This window comes from Mastigoproctus giganteus, chromosome 2 (assembly GCF_048544385.1).
Source record: "Mastigoproctus giganteus isolate SK-2022 chromosome 2, ASM4854438v1, whole genome shotgun sequence".
NCBI classification, from domain to species: Eukaryota; Metazoa; Arthropoda; class Arachnida; order Uropygi; family Thelyphonidae; genus Mastigoproctus; species Mastigoproctus giganteus.
In genome coordinates, this window is record NC_143576.1 from 83,487,887 (window position 1) to 83,509,870 (window position 21,984).

Below are 21,984 nucleotides of genomic sequence, written 5' to 3' on the forward strand. Positions count from 1 at the left end.
ACTGCAATCTGCATGGTGTGTAATCTGCCTTTAATTTCTTAGAATTGCAGATTATTCTCAGATGTTTTGTGGCACTTCCTGTACAATGTCTTTAATGACTGCAAAGGTTCTGCTGCAAAGACAGCAGAACTTGTAAATTATGGTGACTTCATTTACATATAGTTGTTAATTTGATTACACATTCTTTACTTGTCAATATATAGCCTTTTGTAATTATCTGCATAATGGATCCTTAATTAGTTAACAGATAGCTATTGATAAACATCAGGTAAAGTTTAATTGTAGCAGTTTAAATAATTTTTTTAAATGTTAATAATTTAGTTTTTTTTTTTTGATTTGGTAGTTGTTGGCGCATCGGCTTCTGTGGCCATATTGCACCTCCCAAGGTTTTTGCAGTACTTTGATCCAAGCCCGAGGCGGGAATCAAACCCGCGACCTTTGGGTTGCCGGGCAGGTACTTTACTCACTCGGCTAGCCCGGTCGGCAATAATTTAGTTAATAAGAATTAAATTTAATAAAATTAAATTAAACTTAAGTAAACAGAAACTACGAATACTTACATTCCTATAATACAATCCTTATGATACCATCAGCCTTGCATACCAAGACAGTGGTTTGTTTGTTTGTTATTTGGTTTTTAGGAGCATTAGCAACTAAGGCCATATTGCTCCGGGATATACGGTGGTCATTCCATGACCTTTCCGCATTCTCCATATTTGGTGGTGACGGGCTCGAACCCCGGTCTAATCAAGAAGCGTGTGCTACGCACTGCTGCTCCTTCCCACCTGGCTACGGAGGCGCCTGACAGTGGTTTACAATAAATTATATTTATATGTTCTATACTGTATTCTCAAACTAAGAACTTTTGAATCAAAACTCAAGTTAAGGTCTCCTGGGGCCAATTATATTCAGAGAGAAAAAACGGTTTTGGACATTGTAAGATTAGTCATCTGTTTGGCAGCTAACCTTTGTGATCATCTTAATTGTGTGGGAAAGATTGTTAGAATGGGTGATGGGGGTTCTTTATTCAGATAAAATTATTATGGTTTCCATTCTTGTTTTTAATCTTTTCTAATACTCTGCTTCAGAAAATATGCATGTTATTAATATCTATTTGTATGCTTTTGTTTTGGTTAATATTGTTTACGCCAATAATGAAGGATTCTTTGCACAGTCTGAGTTTCCTGTACCTGTCAGTGGTTAGAACAGAAGTGTCCTTGAAATCCCTCTGGTGATCCTCACACCAGATGTCGAATGCAGGATCCAATTTTTTATTAAGCCATGGACTATATCATATTTGTGTTCTTTAATTCTTTAGTGAATTTTCTACCAGTTTTCCAAATATATGATTTTTGGCAACATCTGCATTGTAAATTATACACTTAGTGTTTAGTGAAAGAGTCTTGGTCAGGGATATTAGAAGTGACACAAAGAATTACTAGTTTCATCAATGATGCAAAGATAAATACTGAAAAATTCTAATACTCTGGTAAATCCACAAAAATGCAATGACTAATTTAAAAAAGCAATTCAGATTTCTCTTTATCCTTCTGTCTGCAACGACTCTTATACATTCTATTTTTCCCTCTGAACAAGTACATGTACATACACGAATGAACACACACACACACACACACACACACACACACACACACACACACACACACACACACACACACACACACACACACACACACACACACACACACACACACACACACACACACACACACACACCAAAATAAGTACCTGTGGATTAGTTCCAGTTCTTCTTTCTTTACAGACCTAGGCTAAAATAAAAATTATATTTTATTTTAAAAATTAGATTCATTTGTTTGTGTATTGTTAAATGACTTCTAATACTTAAATTTTTAACTCTATATCATCTGATATTGAAAACACATAGATATTTGGGTTTCATTATCCTATGTGACGATGAAGAAAAAAAATTTGTTTTCAAGGCACTGACTGTGAGTTAGAGATGGATAAGCAGAATAAATTTAAAGTTCACAAGAGCTAAAGAAAAAAAAAATTATGGGGGCAGGGGTCAAATTGACTCCCATGTAAGTGCATTGGTTAACCTTTGGGATAATACTGCAATGAAGTACAAAGTTATCACTGGGGACACTTGCTACCCGATAATTTTGAGACATTAGGTTTTATACCAGAAACATATTATAGATAAAATTGGCCTTCATGATACAGGTGCCCTCCCTATCCCTATAGCCAGAAAAATTCATGCAGTGACCTTCAATAGGGGCACTGATTGTATTACTACTTCCCATAATGGTTGATGCAAAGAAAATGACTAAACTGATAAACCAGGATTAAATAAAAAACAAGTTATTCATTTTATTCATTATGGAAATGAGATTCATCACATACATTAAAAATTGGAGCTTTTGCTCCAAAGAAATTTAGGTCTTGAGAAATCAGGTATTGTTCCAGCACTGATGAAAAGGAACTTCTAGGGCACTCTGTATGAAGATCGTCACTCAGATTCAGTACAGTTCAAAATAGCTCTCTTGAGATCTGTCTGTGCAAATAGATCTAAAGGGAAATATTTTTGAACTGTACAGAATCTCAGTGAAGATCTAGATACAGAGTGCTCCAAATGTCCCTTGACACTTCGCTCACAATAAAAGTACAGTATTGGGTTTATACGTAATGCCATCCAATGAAACATTGTTCTGATGTTGTCCATTATTCAGTGTTAATCACGTGAATCAGAACACACAACTGTATTTTTTTTTCACATAAAATAATCCAATCACAGTTCCAACGATTCATTTGCACAACATCCTTAGTTTCACTTTGCAAAAGGCATTTTGAACAATACCTGCAAGTTCCTCTGGTATTCAAAACCTTTGAGCATGAATGTCTTGGTTAATAAATTGCCAAAGATCATCGTCACAAATAGAAAGATCTAAGCTTCAAGGCGGCCACTTTTAAAGGAGCAGGAAATTGTTATGACAAATCCCCCTACCTGGAAAAATCCACATCTGATCAAACCACAATGAATCCTGATATGAATCCAATTGTGCAACAAATCTGTCTTGTAACTAAGCCAGTTAGTTGTGCTGTACCACAGATCCATGAAAGGTATATGATCCAATCAAATGATTCCACTAAGAGCTGCACAAAATATGATGCATGAGAAATTTCAGTTGATATCATAAAAAATATATAGAGCAATACCCCGCTTAGCACACGCTTCAAACCGCACAGGTTTCACAATAACGTGATTTTCAATTAAGTTTAAGTTGAAAATTTACTGTACATATTAAAACTCATTCAATAGCCTGGACAGGTACTATACATATATGCTGTGTTGTTGTACCCTAAGTACGGTACATATATGCTGCGGTGCCAACTCTATTGTCTACCATGCACATGTGACAATAGCTCCTTTCAGGCAGTCAGCTGCAACGTGTAACAGTGTTCAGTATTCTTAATTCCATCCTGACGAGACGAAATGATCGTTTTTCACTTTTCATTTCAAAATTTATTTTTTACCCCTTTATATATGATTGAAAATATATCTGCATCTTGGTTAGAAATCACTGCCAACAACATACATTCTGTTTGGCAGAATGTTTTGCCCTATTTGGTAAATGATTTCGCTGGTTTTGAATCGCAAGTTGAGATAATTGCCGAAGACACTGTGAAGGTCGGAAAAGAGTTGGGATTTAAAACTTTGAACACTGCCAATGTACGTAACTGCATCGACTCACATGCGACTTAGATGATGCAACTCTCCTTGAAATTGACGAGCAAACTGCATATACAGAAGAGGAAAACAATTCTGAAGTGGATAAAACTGAAGTGCCACCAAAAAAATTTAACAGAACTGGAGAAAGTTTTTTGGGGGGTTGACATGGCCTGCGAGGTAATTACGAATGAGATCCGAATGTTGAATGTAGCATCAAGATACGGCAAATTTTACAAGATGGGATTCGATACTACAAAGACTTGTATGCCGAGAAAAAGAAGAGATGGCTTCACCAGACTTCATTACTGAAATATCTAAATAAACAACTGCTTTTTTCTCATCTCTCATGATGTTACCTTTTCATTAATAAAATTTTTGCAATATTTTTTTAAAATTTTAAATCCTTTTAATTGGCTATCAAGTGCAAATTGTTTATAGATTTATTATAATTTGTTTATAGACTGTTTCTCTGGTACGCATTCAATTAAAACCCATTATAATTATACCTTAACCAGCATGGTTTCGCATAACACGGAATAGTTTCGGTACCAATTATCAGTGCTATGCGGGGTATTGCTGTATATTACTATTGCTCCAAAAGACAATTTCTGTTATTTGTTGAAATTAGACTAGACTTTTTTTTGTAGATTGCAATTTTTGGGAAATACATGTAAAGGGAGGAAAACAGAAGTTGAAGGGAAAAATAAGAATGGCTATGTGAGTTTGAAACTGGACAGTAGCGGATGCTGATTGGTTGCAGCACATGCTCAGACTGGTTTGGAAGAGAAAGGAGAAATTACCAAAGCCAATTCGGAAGAACTATGCCCATAGAAATATCTATAGAAGAGGCATGCAGTAGAAGCAGAAATTCTATGAGACAGTGAGTAGAGAAACTTTGCAAGAGATGGGTCATTAATTAATGCTAACTGTCCTCTTCTGAACGGAGTCTAGAAGGTTGAAAGAAGTTATGGGGGACACCGCCCCAGGTGTGGGAAAAATATTCCATGGCAGGGAAGATTTGAGACTTGTACAGTTCTTTAGAAGAAAAGTAACATGCGTGAGAGAGAAAACCCAGTTTTTTAGATGCACAGGAAGCAATATTTGTGATGTGCTTATGCTGGTCAGGGTAATCCCTAATAGAGATGTTTGATCTTGTCTAGAAATCTGAGTTCCATTGACGACAAGCATAGGAAGAATCCCTTTTTTTGAGATATAAAACAGGACTGAGTTTTAGAGGAGTTTAAATTAACTAATTTATCTTTGCCCCATTGGAGAATTACCTGGAGATCAGAATCTATGGAATGGGTAGTGGATATTCAAGAAGTTGAAGCTGTTTGCACCAGCAAAACTATGGGTAGGATTTCCAATCAATGGAAAAAGGAGGACATTCATATACAAGAGAAAAAGAGTGAAAGTAAGAACTAAACTTTTGGGTAACCCCAGCGTTAGTGGAGAAGGTAGAAGACAGAGAGCAGTCTACCATCACATACAGTGAGTAGTCAGAGAGGAATGACCTTTTAGTCATGTTTGTTATAAAAGCCTTAAGAATGTCGAGTTTCACCAAATTTTTCCATTGAATATGTAAAAAAAAAGAGTGACATAAGCCAATACATCACCACCGGATTAATAGTAACATAATCAATATTAGTGATCCTTAATCAGATGGATGGTACTGAGATAGTTTAAGAGTTGGCATTTGATCGATATCTCTATTATTTTGGAAAGAATACCAGTAAGTGTAACTGGGTGATAACTAGAAGGGAATGATTTTGTCAGCCTTTTCAGATTGGATACCTGCAAATTTCCAAGTTTGTTTATACAGTCACCCTGCTCAAGGCAAATATTTAATGCTTCTTAGCTGGAACAAAGGATTTTAACAAAGTATCCTTATTGATGAGGAGAAATTCATGATGTAGTTCCTACAAAGATTTATCAGTCTGGTTTCATTTATGAACCCACAAACTCCTCAACAGTGAACAGAATTTCATCAGCTGTGTATCACATGAAACAAATTAAAATATTTCATTGTAAATGAAGTCATACAGGATTTAAGGGGCTTTTGGAATACCAAATTAAAACATTTAATTATAAACAGTTAGACAAAAGTAGACTTTTGAGATATTCTGCTATCAATGATATATGTAAGTTAGTTTCTTTACGTATCCTGCAAAGAACATATTACACATTACAGATTTTCTTCCAACTGATCTAATTTTTGTGGTTTATTTGCTATTCTTTCCAAATTTCTTTCCTGTGAAATGATTCTATTCTCATTGCTAAGTGGTCATTGTCATTGACAACTGGTAACTGGCATTCTGTTGTCGCAAAGATAAATTCTCCTGACTTTCCTCATGTGTCAACATCCATACCAAAGCAAGCTCATTTTTATCATTTCCCTTTACTGCCAGAAGGGAGCTGAGACTAATCCATACATCCACATCTTGAAGCAGCACTAAAGTACACTAAACGAAGAGTATTATCATCATGCACAATGGCAATGGGGAATTACCCCTTCTAGAACAGCACTCATTATTGATAGTTGTTATTTGGTTTTTTAGGAGCATTAGCAACTAAGGCCATATTGCTCCAGGAATATGCAGTGGTCATTCCCTGACCTTTCCGCATCCTCCGTATTTGGTGGTGACGTCATTATTGACAGAAGGGGGGGGATTGAAGAATAAATGTTTTATCATTTTTGGATAGGCCAGACAATCTCTCTGAATAGAGAACTTTCCAAGGACAAACTCAACATCAATTTAACTCTTGCATCATCTACATTCTCAGGAATATTATGAATTTATGTTGAGTTTTGATATCAAGGTGTTGACTAACAAATAAGAGTTAAATCGTATTTGGCAATCTACCCCAGGTCACCACATATGAGTTAACTCAGACTGGTATGACTTGCCTTTCAGGAGCAGCTACGAGTATATTCGTAGAAAATATGTGCAACTGATGGATAGTGGACTCCTGGGATAAGAATGAAAAATCAACCACGGCATCAGAGAACAGAAAATTTATTCACAAAAAAATATATATTTTATTCGCAAATACATAAAGAAAAGTGCATTACTAAAACTCATGAAAATAATATTGTTTATTTGTGATATTTCTCGAAACATTCTTCTACACAAAGAGCTGGCTTCTCTTGACACACTGGACAATAATAGCATGTTTCGAGGCATTTTTTATTTCTTGTACATACTTGACACGGCTTAGTTACGTGGTTTTTTTTTCAGTTGGTGGTATAGCCTCTAAATAATGAATTTCACATTCAGACCTAATCTTCTTTGGAACGTTTAGAATTTTTTCCCCAATCAAAGATTCAATGAATGTTTCTCTGAATTTCAGACATTTTATGGTGGAACCCATAACTTGACAGAAAAGGATATATGTGTTATGTATATTTCTATAATATGTAATGCAATTTTTTTTGGCCATCTGATGGTTTTTCTTAGCACTGAATAATAAGAGAGCATTTGATCCGATCAATCTATGCCAGACATTCCACTATTGTAATCTCGAATTATGTTTGGTTTTATCAAAATTTTTCCATTCCAGTTGCATACCTCAACCATTTCAACAATGTGTATGTCAGAAATAGTGAGAACTTCTCTTTTATCCCTCCACTTACATACTACAACAGGGCCATTTCGTTGCCATGCAACTTCCCCTTTCTTCAATTTTTACATCACCAAATCTTTTAGATTTTTTTTTTTTTCTGTTGGTGTATAATGTTCCACATACATAAGTTTTTTGAGCAGACAACAATTTCATCAGACAAATTATAAAAATTGTCCATATACAATACATATCCCTTGTCTAAGTACAGTAGTCCTCAAGCAAGTATAGCACAACTTCAGCAGTATGACCTATGTTTTGTTCAGTTTCTTCTGATTTACTGGAGTAAATTTTTATTTTCATAACAAGGCCGTCACACTTGCACAGTTCATAAAGTTTGATTCTGTATTTGTGCTTTTTATCTTTTATTTACTGGAAAAATTCAGTCTCCATGCCACAACATCATGAACTCATCGATATAGATGTTTTTATTCAGTATATAATTATTGCGCATAATATTATTGAAATGATTCAAAATTGATCTTACTTTGCATAGCCTGACATCAGATTGTAATGAATTATCTGTGAAGTTAAAATATCGTAATATCGTAAAAATCTATTTTGACTCATAAATGATCACCAAAACAAAACATTATAGAATACACATGTACTCCAGTAATACTGTCATTAACAACCCTGCCAACCTTTGTATCATCTACGAATTTGGACATTAAGCCTGATATACCTTCATTGATATCACTGATAAATACACAAAACAACAATAGGCCAAGCACCGAACCCTGGGGGACTCCACTAATAACATTTGTCCACAAAGAGCAGTGTCCCTTGATTACCACTCTCTGTCGTCTCCCACTCAACTTTCCCTTTATCCATTGCAGCAACTTGCTTAATGCCATACTGCTTCAATTTGTACAGCAGTCTTCCATGTGCAATAGTATCAAAAGCTTTCCCGAAATCCAAGTATATGATATCAAAATTATTTTTTGCAACCAGTTCCTTTGTGACCACATCATAATATCCAATCAAATTGGTCTGACAAGACTTTCCCTTAACAAATTCATGCTGTGTCTGAACTATTACTGCAGTCTTGTCTAGGTGATCCTCTATCACCTCTTTAACCAGTGACTCCATTATTTACCCCGGAACAGAAGTTAAACTAACAGGTCTATAATTATTTGTGTCACTCTTTGCACCCCCTTAGTGAATTTGGGATACATTTGCACATCTCCAGTACATGGGGACTTCCCCTGACTCTAAGGATGCTGCCATAATAATGGCTAAGGGTTTGCTTACTTCCCTTGCTACCTCCTTCAATATAAATGGATGGATTTCATTTATATTGAAGAAGGCACCTGTCCCAGGTGCCTTCCTTATGTTTAACTTCAACAATTTCTCCTCCACTTTTCTCTCAGTTATTACAAAATCACTTAGCTCCCTGTTAGAGTTTTAAAAACTTCTGACATTCCCCTCCTTGAATAACTCCTCCCCGGGGGCTCACATCTGGTGAGTATGGGCTTGGCACACCCAGGGTCCTGAGCTGGATACCATCATTCTTCTCTTGCTTGGTGATTTCCTTCTACTTTTGTTGGTCTCTTTCTCTCTTAGGGTAACTTGGGAATTTTTTTTTTTTTGGCTGGTGCAGCATAAGCCTCAGGCTTCCTTGCACCATATAGCTAATAATAATAATAATGTATGAATGTAGATGCAAAATACTCATTCTGTTTATCAGCTACTTGAGCAGTATCATTCAATAGTCGAAGCATCTACGTTAATTGGACCAATCTGATTCATCCCCTCCCTTCTAGAATTTACATAAGTAAAGAACTCTTTGGTGTTTTTCTTTGCATCCTTTGCCAAATATTTCTCATAATCTGCCTTTGCCTGCCTAACCTCCTTTGTGACTTGATTACAGACTAGCTTATACCTACCATAGGTTTCTGTGTCATCTGATAATTTATATGCATCCCATGCATTTTATTTCTCTGCCATGAGCCTCATTAATTCATCTGACATCCATTTAGGCTTGAACCTTGAACAGTATTTCTTAGTCGGTATGAAAAGCCTAGTAGCCTCCAAGATTTAAAAACCTTGTATCTTTGAATCACATCAAAACCAAATCTGAGCTCTACTTAAAGCATAATTATAGAAATTAGTTGAAAAGATACAAGTTTTGTAAATGCAAATGCCATAAAAGAAATCTAAGTGGATAAAAGTAGAGTAATAGATGCTTGTATGAAATGGCATTTAATCACTGAACAATGAAATGTTAAGAAACAGTGCATTAATGCACTACTTTTCACAGAGCAACCCATCACATTCAAGCATTTGTCCCACCATATCAAGAGTACAGTCATACCACTATTATAAATTTCAGGAACATTTCCACTTAGCCAGGTTTCGATGAACAGTTTAATTTCATTGTCATCGCTGAATCAATCCCTGTCAGATGATTTCAAAGGTCAACACAGATGAAAGTCAATTAACAAGGTGGTGGGAGTGTGTGGAGAAGGGCAAGCAACAGTGAAGTGATTCAGTAAAGTGAAGTAACAATGTAAGTGATTCAGTGATGACAACAAAGTTAAATGGCACACTGAAACCTGGATGAATAGGAATGTCCCTGAATTTTACAATAGAGCTTTTACAATACGATATATGCACCATAAAATCAGAAATTAATGTTTGTTTGTTTGTTGTTATTTGGTTTTTAGGAGCATTAGCAACTAAGGCCATATTGCTCCGGGATATGCGGTGGTCATTCCCTGACCTTTCCGCATCCTCCGTATTTGGTGGTGACGGGCTCGAACCCCGGTCTAATCAAGAAGCGTGTGCCATGCACTGCTGCCCCTTTCCACCTGGCTATGGAGTCGCCTCAGAAATTAATGAAACAGAACACTTTTTTTTTTTTTTTATGTGCATAACAGGTGGTAGATGACTTTCATCAACCGGTGAAATACCACCACTTTGCTTATTGGAGGCTTGAAGTGGTGAAACCCATGTTTAGTCTCTAGAGCAAAGTTTCCGGCATCCCCCTCTCCCCATACTTCTCCTTCAACCCATGCACGGTACTAAGTACTATAGGTTTTGATACCTTTCGTGTTTGGGGTTTTCATAAAAAAAAAAAAAAAATTTCTAATAAATTAATTTTATTTCATTGGAATACACAAGTAGGACTGCACCAAGAGAGGTTCGATGCATGCAGGGCACACAAACAGCAGATTCTGAGAGGGCATCACATCATCATAATGGTATGGGTAGTAATGACTTATTTGGTTTCACTATTGTTATGTTAAATGGCAGTCAATTATACATACTGTGAAACTAATTTGCAGAAAAGATGTGATGACTATCACTATATTGTTAAACACTGTTTACATAATAAAAAAAAAAAAAAAAAAAAAAAAGGTTAAGAGCCAAAAGTAACAGTTTTCTATTTTTGTAATGTGTGGGGATGACCAATGCTTCTTAATGACAGGTTTTTGGTGTAACTGAATTTATCTGGGGATGATATTGATGCAGTGCTAAAAATTGTTAATGCCATAATTTTATATTCAAATACATTATTTGTATAATGTACAAGTCAGTGCAATTGCATCATTTCTGTATATAGCCAACTACTTAAGTAGTTATAAATTGGCATCATGAAGTATATCTCATATTGTGAATACCTTCACAACGAGTTGCCATGATATTGCACTACCTCGAATAAGTAATGTTTCACCATAGGAGAAGACTATTGTTAATTATTCTCATTGGATACCATCACCCATACAGCACCGTTTCCAAGTTTATTGCCTCCTCATCAGTGGGTGGGCAGGTACCCTGGTGTTGCAATGATGACAACCCAGTTGCAAAGTATAAATCCACAATATGAGAGCCTGATAGTGTGGAGTAATTTAGATTACAGTATAGTTTAGGGCTAAAGCCTCAGGTTACGTAAAGAGTTTAACTAATATACAAGTAACTTGTTACAAGGCATCTCTCATATTGTGGATTTATACTTCGTAACTGGGTTGTCACCATTGCAACACCAGGGTACCTGCCCACCCACTGATGAGGAGCCAATGAGCTCTGAAACAGTGCCATATGGGTGATGGTATCCACTGAGAATAAGTAACAATAGTCTTCTCCTATGGTGAAGCGTTACTTATTCGAGGTAGCGAAATATCATGGCAACTCGTTGTGAAGGTATTCACAATATGAGATATACTTAATGATGCCAATTTATAACTACTTAAGTAGTTGGCTACGTACAGAAATGATGCAATTGCACTAACTTGTATGCTAGTCAACTCCCTACGTAACCTGAGGTCTAGCCCTAAACTATACAGTACATTTTTATGTAATAACTGTTTTCAGTAATAAATAATTTCAACTGTAGCGTAGTGTGTATTCTCTTATTCACTACAGTTTTGAATGTGTTGAATTAGTGGGTTTTAACTAATATACAAGTAACTGGTTACAAGGCATCTTACATGCACAGGAAACCTTACATGCAAATGTACATAATCATCATTTAGCATCAGCATTAGCATTAGTAGAGGCATATGATGCAAGAAAGCAAGCTTATTCAGCATCAGCCAAAAAAAAAAAAAAACCCCACTCCCATTTCACCCCTCCGTTCGTTCGAAATACCTGTCCAGTTGAGCTTTAAATTTGTTTAGGCTATCAACTTCAACAACAAGTGATGGAAGTCGGTTCCACCAACCAACCACCCGCTGGCCAAAGGCAAATTTCCGCACATCTATCCGACATCCGTCCTTCCTCAATTTGAATTTATGCCCTCTGAGGTGATTATTCTGAGCAAGATGAAGAATCCCATTGGCATTGAGCATGCTCAAACCATTCAAAGCCTTATACACCTCTATCAGATCACCTCGCCGGTGCCTAGTTTCCAGACTCTGTAATTTGCAAAACTTAAGCCTTTCTTCGTAAGAGCAACCCTTTGTTCCATTCACTAATCTTGTTGGCCTTCTCTGTACCCGTTCCAGCAGCTCTACATCCTTCTTGAAATGAGGCCTCCAGACCTGTATACAGTACTCAAGATGTGGCCTAACCATTGCCTTATACAAGGGAATAATCACCTCCTTATCCCTGCTAGAAAAATTCCTGTATATCATTGACAAGACACCATGAGCTACTCTTGCAGCTCGTCTTCACTGCTCAGAGAACTTCATATCTGCCTGCACAATTACCCCCAGGTCCTTTTCATTCTCCACCACTGTCAGTGTAGTACCGCAGAGTTGATACGTTGCTCTGGGGTTACTGTTTCCCATATGTAGTACTTTACATTTGTCAATGTTAAACTTCATTTGCCACCTCTCAGTCCATCTGTTCAACCTTTCCAGATCCTGTTGCAGCAGCATAGCATCAGTAGTGTCCTTAACAACCCTGCCAACCTTTGTATCATCTGCAAACTTGGACATTAAACTTGATATCCCATCATCAACATCATTCATAAACACCGAAAACAACAACGGACCCAACACTGAACCTTGAGGAACTCCACTAATAACATTAATCCACGTTGAGCAGTGTCCATTGATTACCACTCTCTGTCTTCTGCCACTCAACCATCCCCTTATCCATAGCAGCAATTTGCCTCCAATGCCACACTGCTCCAATTTGTGCAGCAGTCTTCCATGTGCAACAGTATCAAAAGCCTTTCTAAGATCCAAATATATAATATCAAAGTTATTCCCTGCATCCAGTTCTTTTGTGACTACATCATAGTATCCAATCAAATTGGTCAGGCAAGACCTGCCCTTAACAAAACCATGCTGCGTCTGAGCTATAACTGAATTCTTGTCTAGATGATCCTGCAGTGCTTCTTTAACCAGTGCCTCCATTAATTTACCTGGAACAGAAGTTAAACTAACAGGTCTATAATTACTTGTGTCAGCCTTTGATCCTCCTTTGTGAATTGGGGTTACATTTGCACATCTCCAGTCTATGGGTACCTCCCCTGAGTCCAAAGAAGCTCTCATAATTATGGCTAGGGGTTTGCATACTTCCTTTGCTGCCTCCTTTAATATAACTGGATAGATCCCATCCACCCCAGGTGCCTTTTTTATGTTTATCCTCAACAATCTCTCCTCCACTTTCCTCTCAGTTATTACAAAATCATCCAGCTCACTGCCAATGTTTACTTTACCTACATCATTATCCTTCCTGAATAACTCCTCATGCGTGAATGTAGATGCAAAATACTCGTTTAGATTGTTAGCCACCTGAGCAGGATCCTCAACTGTTGAACCATCAATATCCAGTGGACCAATCTGATTCATCCCTTTCCTTCTCGAGTTCAAATATGTAAAGAACTCTTTTCTGTTTTTCTTTGCATCCTTTGCCAAGGATTTTTCGTAGTCTGCCTTTGCCTGCCTAATCTCTTTTGTGACTTGGTTACATACCAACTTATATCTATCATAGGCTTCCATGTCACCCATTAATTTGTATGTATCCCATGCATTTTTCTTCTCTGCCACATGTCTCATTAGTTCATCTGACAACCATTTAGGCCTAAACCTTGAACAATATTTCTTAGTTGGTATGTAAAGCCTGGTAGCCTCCAAGATTTGTTCCTTGAATGCTTCCCATTTTGAGTTTGCTGTTGGTAACATCATCAGTTGGTCCCACTGTATAGAATTTAAATACTGTCTCATACCATCATAGTTGCCTTTACGAAAACAAAAACCCTTCCCTTTACCTCTGATGGTAGTTACCTCCTTGAGTAAATCCCACTTCAACACACTGTGATCACTGCCACCTAGTGGTTCATTTATCTGCAGATTCTTAATGCATGAAGAATCACTACTGATAATCAGATCAAGAGTATTGCTCCCTCTTGTTGCCTCACGAACATGCTGATGTAGAAAACAATCATCCAATAAATCCACAAAAGCCTTGCTAGTGTGTGAGTGACCAACCCACAAATTCCAGTCAATATCTGGGAAATTAAAATCCCCCATTATAAGACTCTCTGATTTACTGGCCCACTCTATTTCCCTTATTTAAAAGAGACCTTACTGAATTTAAAATTAACATACCTATTTTTAGTTAATCAACATTTTAAAACATCTTGATATTTCATTTTCAAGATAATGTATGTAATGCTTGGTACTAGATCCTCTGTATAACTTCCAACTCCAATAGTTACCAACTAACTGAAAATAGGTCTACTGATTTTGATTTATTCCTTGGACGTGACAATTGAACTAAACACTGCTTGAAACTCCTGACAAATTTCTGGGGGTTTAGTCCTAATCACATGCAGAAATCGGATAACTACAATCACACATCAAACTTTTGTCATTTGTTTTCATTTAAAAACACATAGCCAAATTGGTTTAGTCACCGAATGTCACCAAATGTGTACAGCATCTTGTAGCACAAAGTAAAAAAAATGTTACACATGTAGCTTTATTTATTCACTAGAAGGTGTGGCAATTATTCACTAGAAGGTGTGGCAATTATTCACTAGAAGGGTTAAAAAAGGCATAATTTCTCCCGGGTTAATTAACATTGCAGAAATTATATACTATACTAATTCTGTACCTTTACTGAGAGAGAGAGAGAGAGAGCTGCATTTCCCTTAAATCCCCCCTCCCATTTTATCTCCCTGACTGTCAATATACTGAAAAGGATGACTGTCAATATACTGAAAAGGATGACTGTCATTTAGTTAAGATGTTGCGATTCATGGATAACCATGAACTTTTATCTTCAAGACACCTCTCTTCTCTCCTGATGTTGCTATAACCTTCAAATGACCACTCTTAACAAGCTAAAAGTTTGGTTGCCCCACAGCTTGAGACTATCTTAACATCATCCGACCAAGAGCAATCTACTACTCCAAATCTTCCAACTTTAATATTTCCTTCTACAGAAAGAGTAAACCTAATTAGATGTGTCCAATGGCAGTCCCGGCATTTCCTACATGATCGTTAAACCTTTATCATCATGTTGTAGTAGTAAAAATAAATCTACATTATTTTTATCATGAGGGTAGAGCTATAGTTCCTTTAACCCCTACCCGGGACTGCCACTGGATGTGGCTGTACTACACCAAATTGGAAATAAGATGTAGTGAACACTTCAACAACCACCTAGCTTGTAGTTTAAATGATATTCCAAGTTACAATTGGATTTATCAAGCTCAATTATGTTGGAACATCAAATTTAATCAAATAACATGCATAATTATGTTTCAAAAATGAAAATAAATAAATTAATTAATAAAAATATAACACACACACACAATGATCACTGAATTATGACCACTAGCTAATACTGTGTTTGGCCATCATCTGCATAGATAACAGCCACTATTCACCTAGCATTGACTCCACTAGAGGTCTGAAGATATCCATTGGGATCTGCACCCATTCTGCCTGCAAGGCTTTTCGCTGTGTTGGAATAGATGATGGTTGCATTTCTGTATACCTCACTTCCTGTTCCAAAACATCCCATAGGTGTTCAACTGGATTGAGGTCAGGTGAATTTGGAGGCCAATCAAGATGGGTGACATCTTCATTAGGTTCCTTGAACCACTTGAGCACAGTGTGGACCCAATGACATGGTGCAAAATGTAACAGGGCAGAGTGCACATGATCTCCTAAGAGCTACCAGTAGACCTCAGCAGTAAAACATTAGTCCATGCACACCAGGGATCCTAGTTCTTGCCAGCAAAACATGTCCCATATTAAGCAACCACTGCCACTTGCCTGGATAGTGGGCACCGTGCATTATGGGCTAGTGGACTGTGTTTCTTGTGCCACACACAAAGGCATTTGTCTGTGTGTTGCACCAGGTATTTGAACTCATTTCCACTCTTCCAGTGTCTAACCAGCACGTTGTTGACACTACAGCATTCACTGTTGATGATGATCAACAGCGAGGAGAGAGCATTTCTTATGTCATCTGCTGTGGAACCCCATACATCTGAGGTGTGGTGCATCATCAATATGGGATATTGTTCTTGCATTCTCCATATTGTAATTGCAAGGTCAACTGTTGCACAATGACTTGCCATTGAACATGCTCAATGTGTTGCACTCTTTGCTCACCATAAACATCCATTATGCATAATCCTTTACAATCCTGTCAGTGGGAGGTGGTTTGACCTGTTAAAAACCATTTTTTGAACACCTTAACCATAGCAGGCTGTGAACAACTGACAAGATTTATCATTTCTAATATGAAGCATGCAACGCATGAACTCCCACATCATGTCCTTTGGAAACTCTGTGATATCTCTATTACATTCAATAACTGCTACTTTAACACTGACTTGCACAACCAGATGAAAATTACTACTGCTATAGTACACAGCTGTTCAGCTTTTTATATTGCAAGTTATGCTGCATAGTAGACAATGACTCCACTGCTAGAAGTCTGAAGATGTCCATAGGGATCTGCAGCCATGATGCCTACAAGGCTTTCCACAGTCTCAGAATAGATGATGGTTGCACATCCATATGCTTCACTTCCCATTCCAAAACAAATCACAGGTGTTCAAATGGACTGAGGTCAGACAAATCTAGAGGCCAATCAAAATGGATGATATCTTTGCTGTGTTCCTTGAACCACTCGTGCACAGTGTGGGGCCCAATGACACAGTGCATTATCACCTTGGAAGATCCTGTTTCTGTCTGGGAAAAAATGCAACATGGCAGGGTGCATATGGTCTCCTAAAATCTGCTGGTAGACCTCGCCATTGAAATGCTGGTTCATATGACCAGTGGTCCTAGTTCTTGCTAGCAAACCATGCCCCATATTAAGCAACCACTGCTGCTTGTCTGGATAGTGGGTACCATGCATGATGGGTCCATGAGCTTGTGTTGTTTGCACCACACACAAGGGTGTCCGTCGGTGTGTTGCACCAGGTATTTGGACACTCATCTGACCAGCAAACTCATTTCCAGTCCTCCAGCTTCCAACCAGCATGTTGTTGACACCAGCCTTTGTCGTCAAAGATCATCGGTGGTGAGGAGACAGTGTCTCTTGGGTTGTCTACTGTGGAGCCCCTTACATCTGAGCATGCAATGCATTGTCCTTGCATTCCCCATATTGTACTGCGATTTAAACTGTCACACAGTGACTTACCATTGAGCCTGCACAACACGCTACACCCTTTGCTCACCACAGACATCCACTTTGTGTAATTCTTTACAGTTCTGTTGGTGGGAGGTGGTTTGACCCATTCGACACCATTCTTTGTATACCTTTACTTCACGGGCTGTGAGTAACTAAAAAGATGTGCCATTTCTGATATGGAAGCACGAAACACACGAGTTCCCACAATTCTAGCATACAAAGCTGTTCAGTTTTTTATACTGTGAACTATGCCGCAGAGTCCATCTTGGATGGAGTGATCAATGAGTGTACATATATACATTGCATACGGTTACTGCTTAAAATTTGGCAACTAGTATATAATCATAGATATAATTTTAAAAAAAAAGTAAAATGTCAGCAGATCCTTCCTACTTACACTTATTTTGATGCATCTACTAAGCAGTCCGTAATTCAGGCATTTTTCAAAAATTGATGTTATTCGGCAACTATTTTCTGGACAGTCAGGATCCCAGAGACAACAGTACTCTTTCATGCAATCATCATATACGAAACCAGTCCTCATGGAAAATAATATAAGAATTTTAAATAAGATTTCCTCCTTTTCAACTCTTCAAATTGTGGAACAAAATGGCTTCAACATAAAGAATTTAAGAAATAATGATATAATGTACTGTATTTCTGGGGTCAAAATCAAATAACAAGTGATTAAATGAATGGATTTTTATGAATTCATTTAATTAATTATCAAAAAAATAAAATTACAGTTATATTATAATATTAATTAAATTATAAAATATAATAATTACTAAATTATTATCCAAAGGTTTGTAGCAGTTATATAAAGCTTGTAATTTATTATATTAGTGATAGAAATGTTATAGTTACTCAAAATTTTAGCAAGTTTCCAGACAGGTTACACGAGGGGGTCCCCAGAGATCAATCCATGGGCCCTGCTTATGGAACACTGTCTTACAGAAATATTTATCATGTTCCACTGATGGAGTTAAGATTATAACATATGCAGATGATCTCACTCTTCTTATTAGCATTAGAATTACTTGAGGCATATGATGCAAGAAAGCAAGCTTATACAGCATCAGCAAAAAAACCCTTCCCATTTCACCCATCTGGTCACTCCAAATGTTTATCTAATTCAGCCTTAAATTTATTTATGCTATGAACTTCCAAAACAACAGATGGAAGTCTGTTCCAGCAATCAACTACCCACTAGCTAAAGGCAAACTTCCACACATCTATTCTACAACTGTCTTTCCTCAGTTTGAATCTATGCCCCTTTCAGGTTCTTAATCTAAGCAAGTGGATGTATCTCATCAGCATTGAGCCTGCTCAAACCATTCAAGGGCTTGTACACCTCAATCAGATCACCTTGCAGGTGCCTAGTTTCCAGATGCTGGAACTTACCGAATTTAAGCCTCTACTGGTAAGAGCCTCCCCTTTGTTCCTCTCAACGATCTTGTTGCCCTTCTCTGTACTCGTTCTAGCAACTCTACATCTTTTCTAAAATAAGGCCTCCAGACCTGTACACAGTACTCAAGGTGTGGCCTGACCATTGCCTTATACAAAGGTATAATCACACTTTGTCTGCTAGCAAAATTCCTATATATCATGGAGTTAATTACCCCTAGGTCTTTTTCATTCTCCACCTCCTTGAGTGTAGTACCACACAGTTGGTACGTTTCTCTTGGATTACTGCTACCTATATGCAGTATTTTGCATTTGTCAATGTTCAACTTCAGTTGCCACTTCTCAGCCCATCTACCTAACTTTTCTAGATCCTGTTGCAGTAGCATACTGTCTTTACAATCAGTAACAACCCTGCCAACCTTTGTATCATCTGCAAACTTGGACACGAAGTCTGATCTACCTTCGTAGATATCATCAATAAATACGCAAAACAACAATGGGCCCAGCACCAAACCCTGGGGGACTCCACTAATAACATTAGTCCACATAGAGCAGGGTCCATTTATTACCACTCTCTGCCATCTCCCACTCAACCATCCCTTTATCCATTGCAGCAACTTGCCCTTAATGCCATACTGCTCCAATTTGTACAGCAGTCTTCCAAATGCAACAGCATCAAAAGCTTTCCTGAAATCCAAGTATATGATATCAAAATTATTTTTAGCATCCAGTTCCTTTGTGACCACTTTGTAGTATCCAATCAAATTGGTGAGACAAGACCAGAGGCAGACCTGGGTCAAAAATTCTTAACTGAAAAAATTTGTAGGAGCCTCATACTTGCGTTTATGGCCAAAATCACACTGGCCTCCCTAGTCTTCTGGCCTCTGGCCCACCAGGGTTTCTCTGGTAAGGCTTATGGCCAGTCTGCCTCTGGACAAGACGGGCGCCTCCGTAGCCAGGTGGGAAGGAGCAGTGGTGCGTAGCACACGCTTCTTGATTAGACCGGGGTTCGAGCTCGTCACCACCAAATATGGAGGATGCGGAAAGGTCACGGGAATGACCACCGCATATTCCTAGAGCAATATGGCCTTAGTTTCTGGACAAGATTTCCCCTTAACAAACCCATGCTGTTTTTTTTTGTTAGTTGTTGGTGCATCAGTTTCTGTGGCCATAATGCACCTCCCAAACTTTTTGCATTTTACTTTGATCCAAGCCCGAGGCGGGATTTAAACCCGCGACCTTTGGGTTGCCAAGCAAGCACTTTACCCACCTGGCTATCCTGGTCGGCACCCATGCTGTGTATGAACCATTATTGCAGTCTTGTCTAGGTGATCCTGCATCACTTCTTTAACCAGTGACTCCATTATTTTCCCCAGAAGAGAAGTTAAACTAATAGGTCTATAATTATTTGCATCACCCTTTGAACCCCCTTTGTGAATTGAGGATACATTTGCATATTTCCAGTCCATGGGGAACTTTCCTGAATCTAAAAATGCTCTCATATTTGTGGGCAATCAAGACAAAACCCAGAAACTACTACCAATGCTGTTTTAGCAGATCTGTCAATTTAGACTTTGATCAACTAACTCACCATTAACACAACTAAAACCAAAATGGCTTGTCTAGGTGATCCTGCATCACTTCTTTAACCAGTGACTCCATTATTTTCCCCAGAAGAGAAGTTAAACTAATAAGTTAAACCAAAGAGTTGGCTCAAAACTGAATAAAAACCAACCTCCTCAGATAAAGATAAATGTCATGCAACTTCCTATGTAAAAAGAAGTGAAATACTTAGGAATTATCACAGATAGCAAATGTCACATCTGAACTACATTTATACAAAAATTAGAAATTTTACTGCAGTGTAGTAAAAATTTCAAGAACCGAATGGGGATTGTCTTGAAAAATTAAGCAAATTTATTATAATGCAGTTTTCCTCCCTGTGGTAACCTTTGCTGTTGAGACATGGTACCATGCGGTGATCATAGTTAGATATAACAATTTGGCATCAATACAGAGAACCATGTTGCTGACCATTTTAAAAGCATGTCGTCCTGTTTCAACTATGGCTTTGCAAATCTTAGTAATAGTATGTATTCGCCATATAATGCAAGGAAGCCACAGACTTTTTGCTGCACTGGCAAAGAAAGACCTAACCAAGAAATAAGAACCGCTTTCTAAAGGGAAGGGAAGACAAAGCATTGTTCCAGGGATTCACTGAGCTTTAATCATCATATATCGTCATGCCTTAGATGGTCTATAGACCTGTAGAGCCTATCTGAGACTACCACTGGCCTCTGCCATGGAGGTTGCCACAATTTCTGTCATGTTACAATGTTCACAATCTGTTGTTGTTGTTGAAATAAAATAATCTTTCAACACACTAAAGCTTTAGGTGACAAAAACACTCTGGGAATGCTACACATTTACAGCAACCATACAGTAAGAGTGAAATGAAGTTAACATTTTCCTGGAAATTTTTCCAAAAAATATTCAACAAAGGAACTTGAATGTTATAAAACATATATAGTTCAAGTTCATGCAGAAAGCTTTTTTCGTTGGGTTTTAGGTGCATCAGTGACTTAAGTCATATTGTGCCATATATATATTATGTCTGTAAATTGCATGAACAGATAGAAAACAATTTAGTTCCAAAGTTTCTTTGTAAAAATATGGACTTGTGCTTCCAAACTCTGATTGTCTGCTATCATACTTATGCTAACAAAAACTGATGAGTGATCATGCTCATTGTCAGGAGGCAACACAGGTCAAACTGTTAAGTTTCATCTATTTCTGATATCAAAATGCTGTAGTCTATGTCACACAATAATAAATAATACTCATTTCTGACCATTTTACATGCATGTATCACACTGTGGTACATTCATGTAAAATGCATTACACTGTGGCAGAGTTAAAGTAACATTCAGGAGCTGCTCTACATAAGTACATCTCACGCAATACTGTATTGGATTATGGCACAAACAAATAATAATGTATGTGTGTTAAGTGCAAACGCAACTAGGGTTACGAGGTCATTATACTGTGTCCATAAATTGCCCGTATTCTGAAGTTACTTTATCTATTTGTTGGACGAAAAATTCGAGTTTCTAGGAAAAAAGCAATCCAACCCTTGTCTGAGACCAATTAACTTAGCCATGTTGTGAAAAAAAGTAGCCCATAAAAATTCT

At 37.6% G+C, this 21,984-nt stretch overlaps 1 protein-coding gene across 1 annotated transcript in view; it reads right to left on the reverse strand.

The window, feature by feature from the left end:
* LOC150089376 (polyamine deacetylase HDAC10-like) overlaps window positions 1-21,984 on the reverse strand; it is a 162,386-nt gene that overhangs the window by 94,204 nt on the left and 46,198 nt on the right. The gene's annotated exons all lie outside the window — the stretch shown is intronic.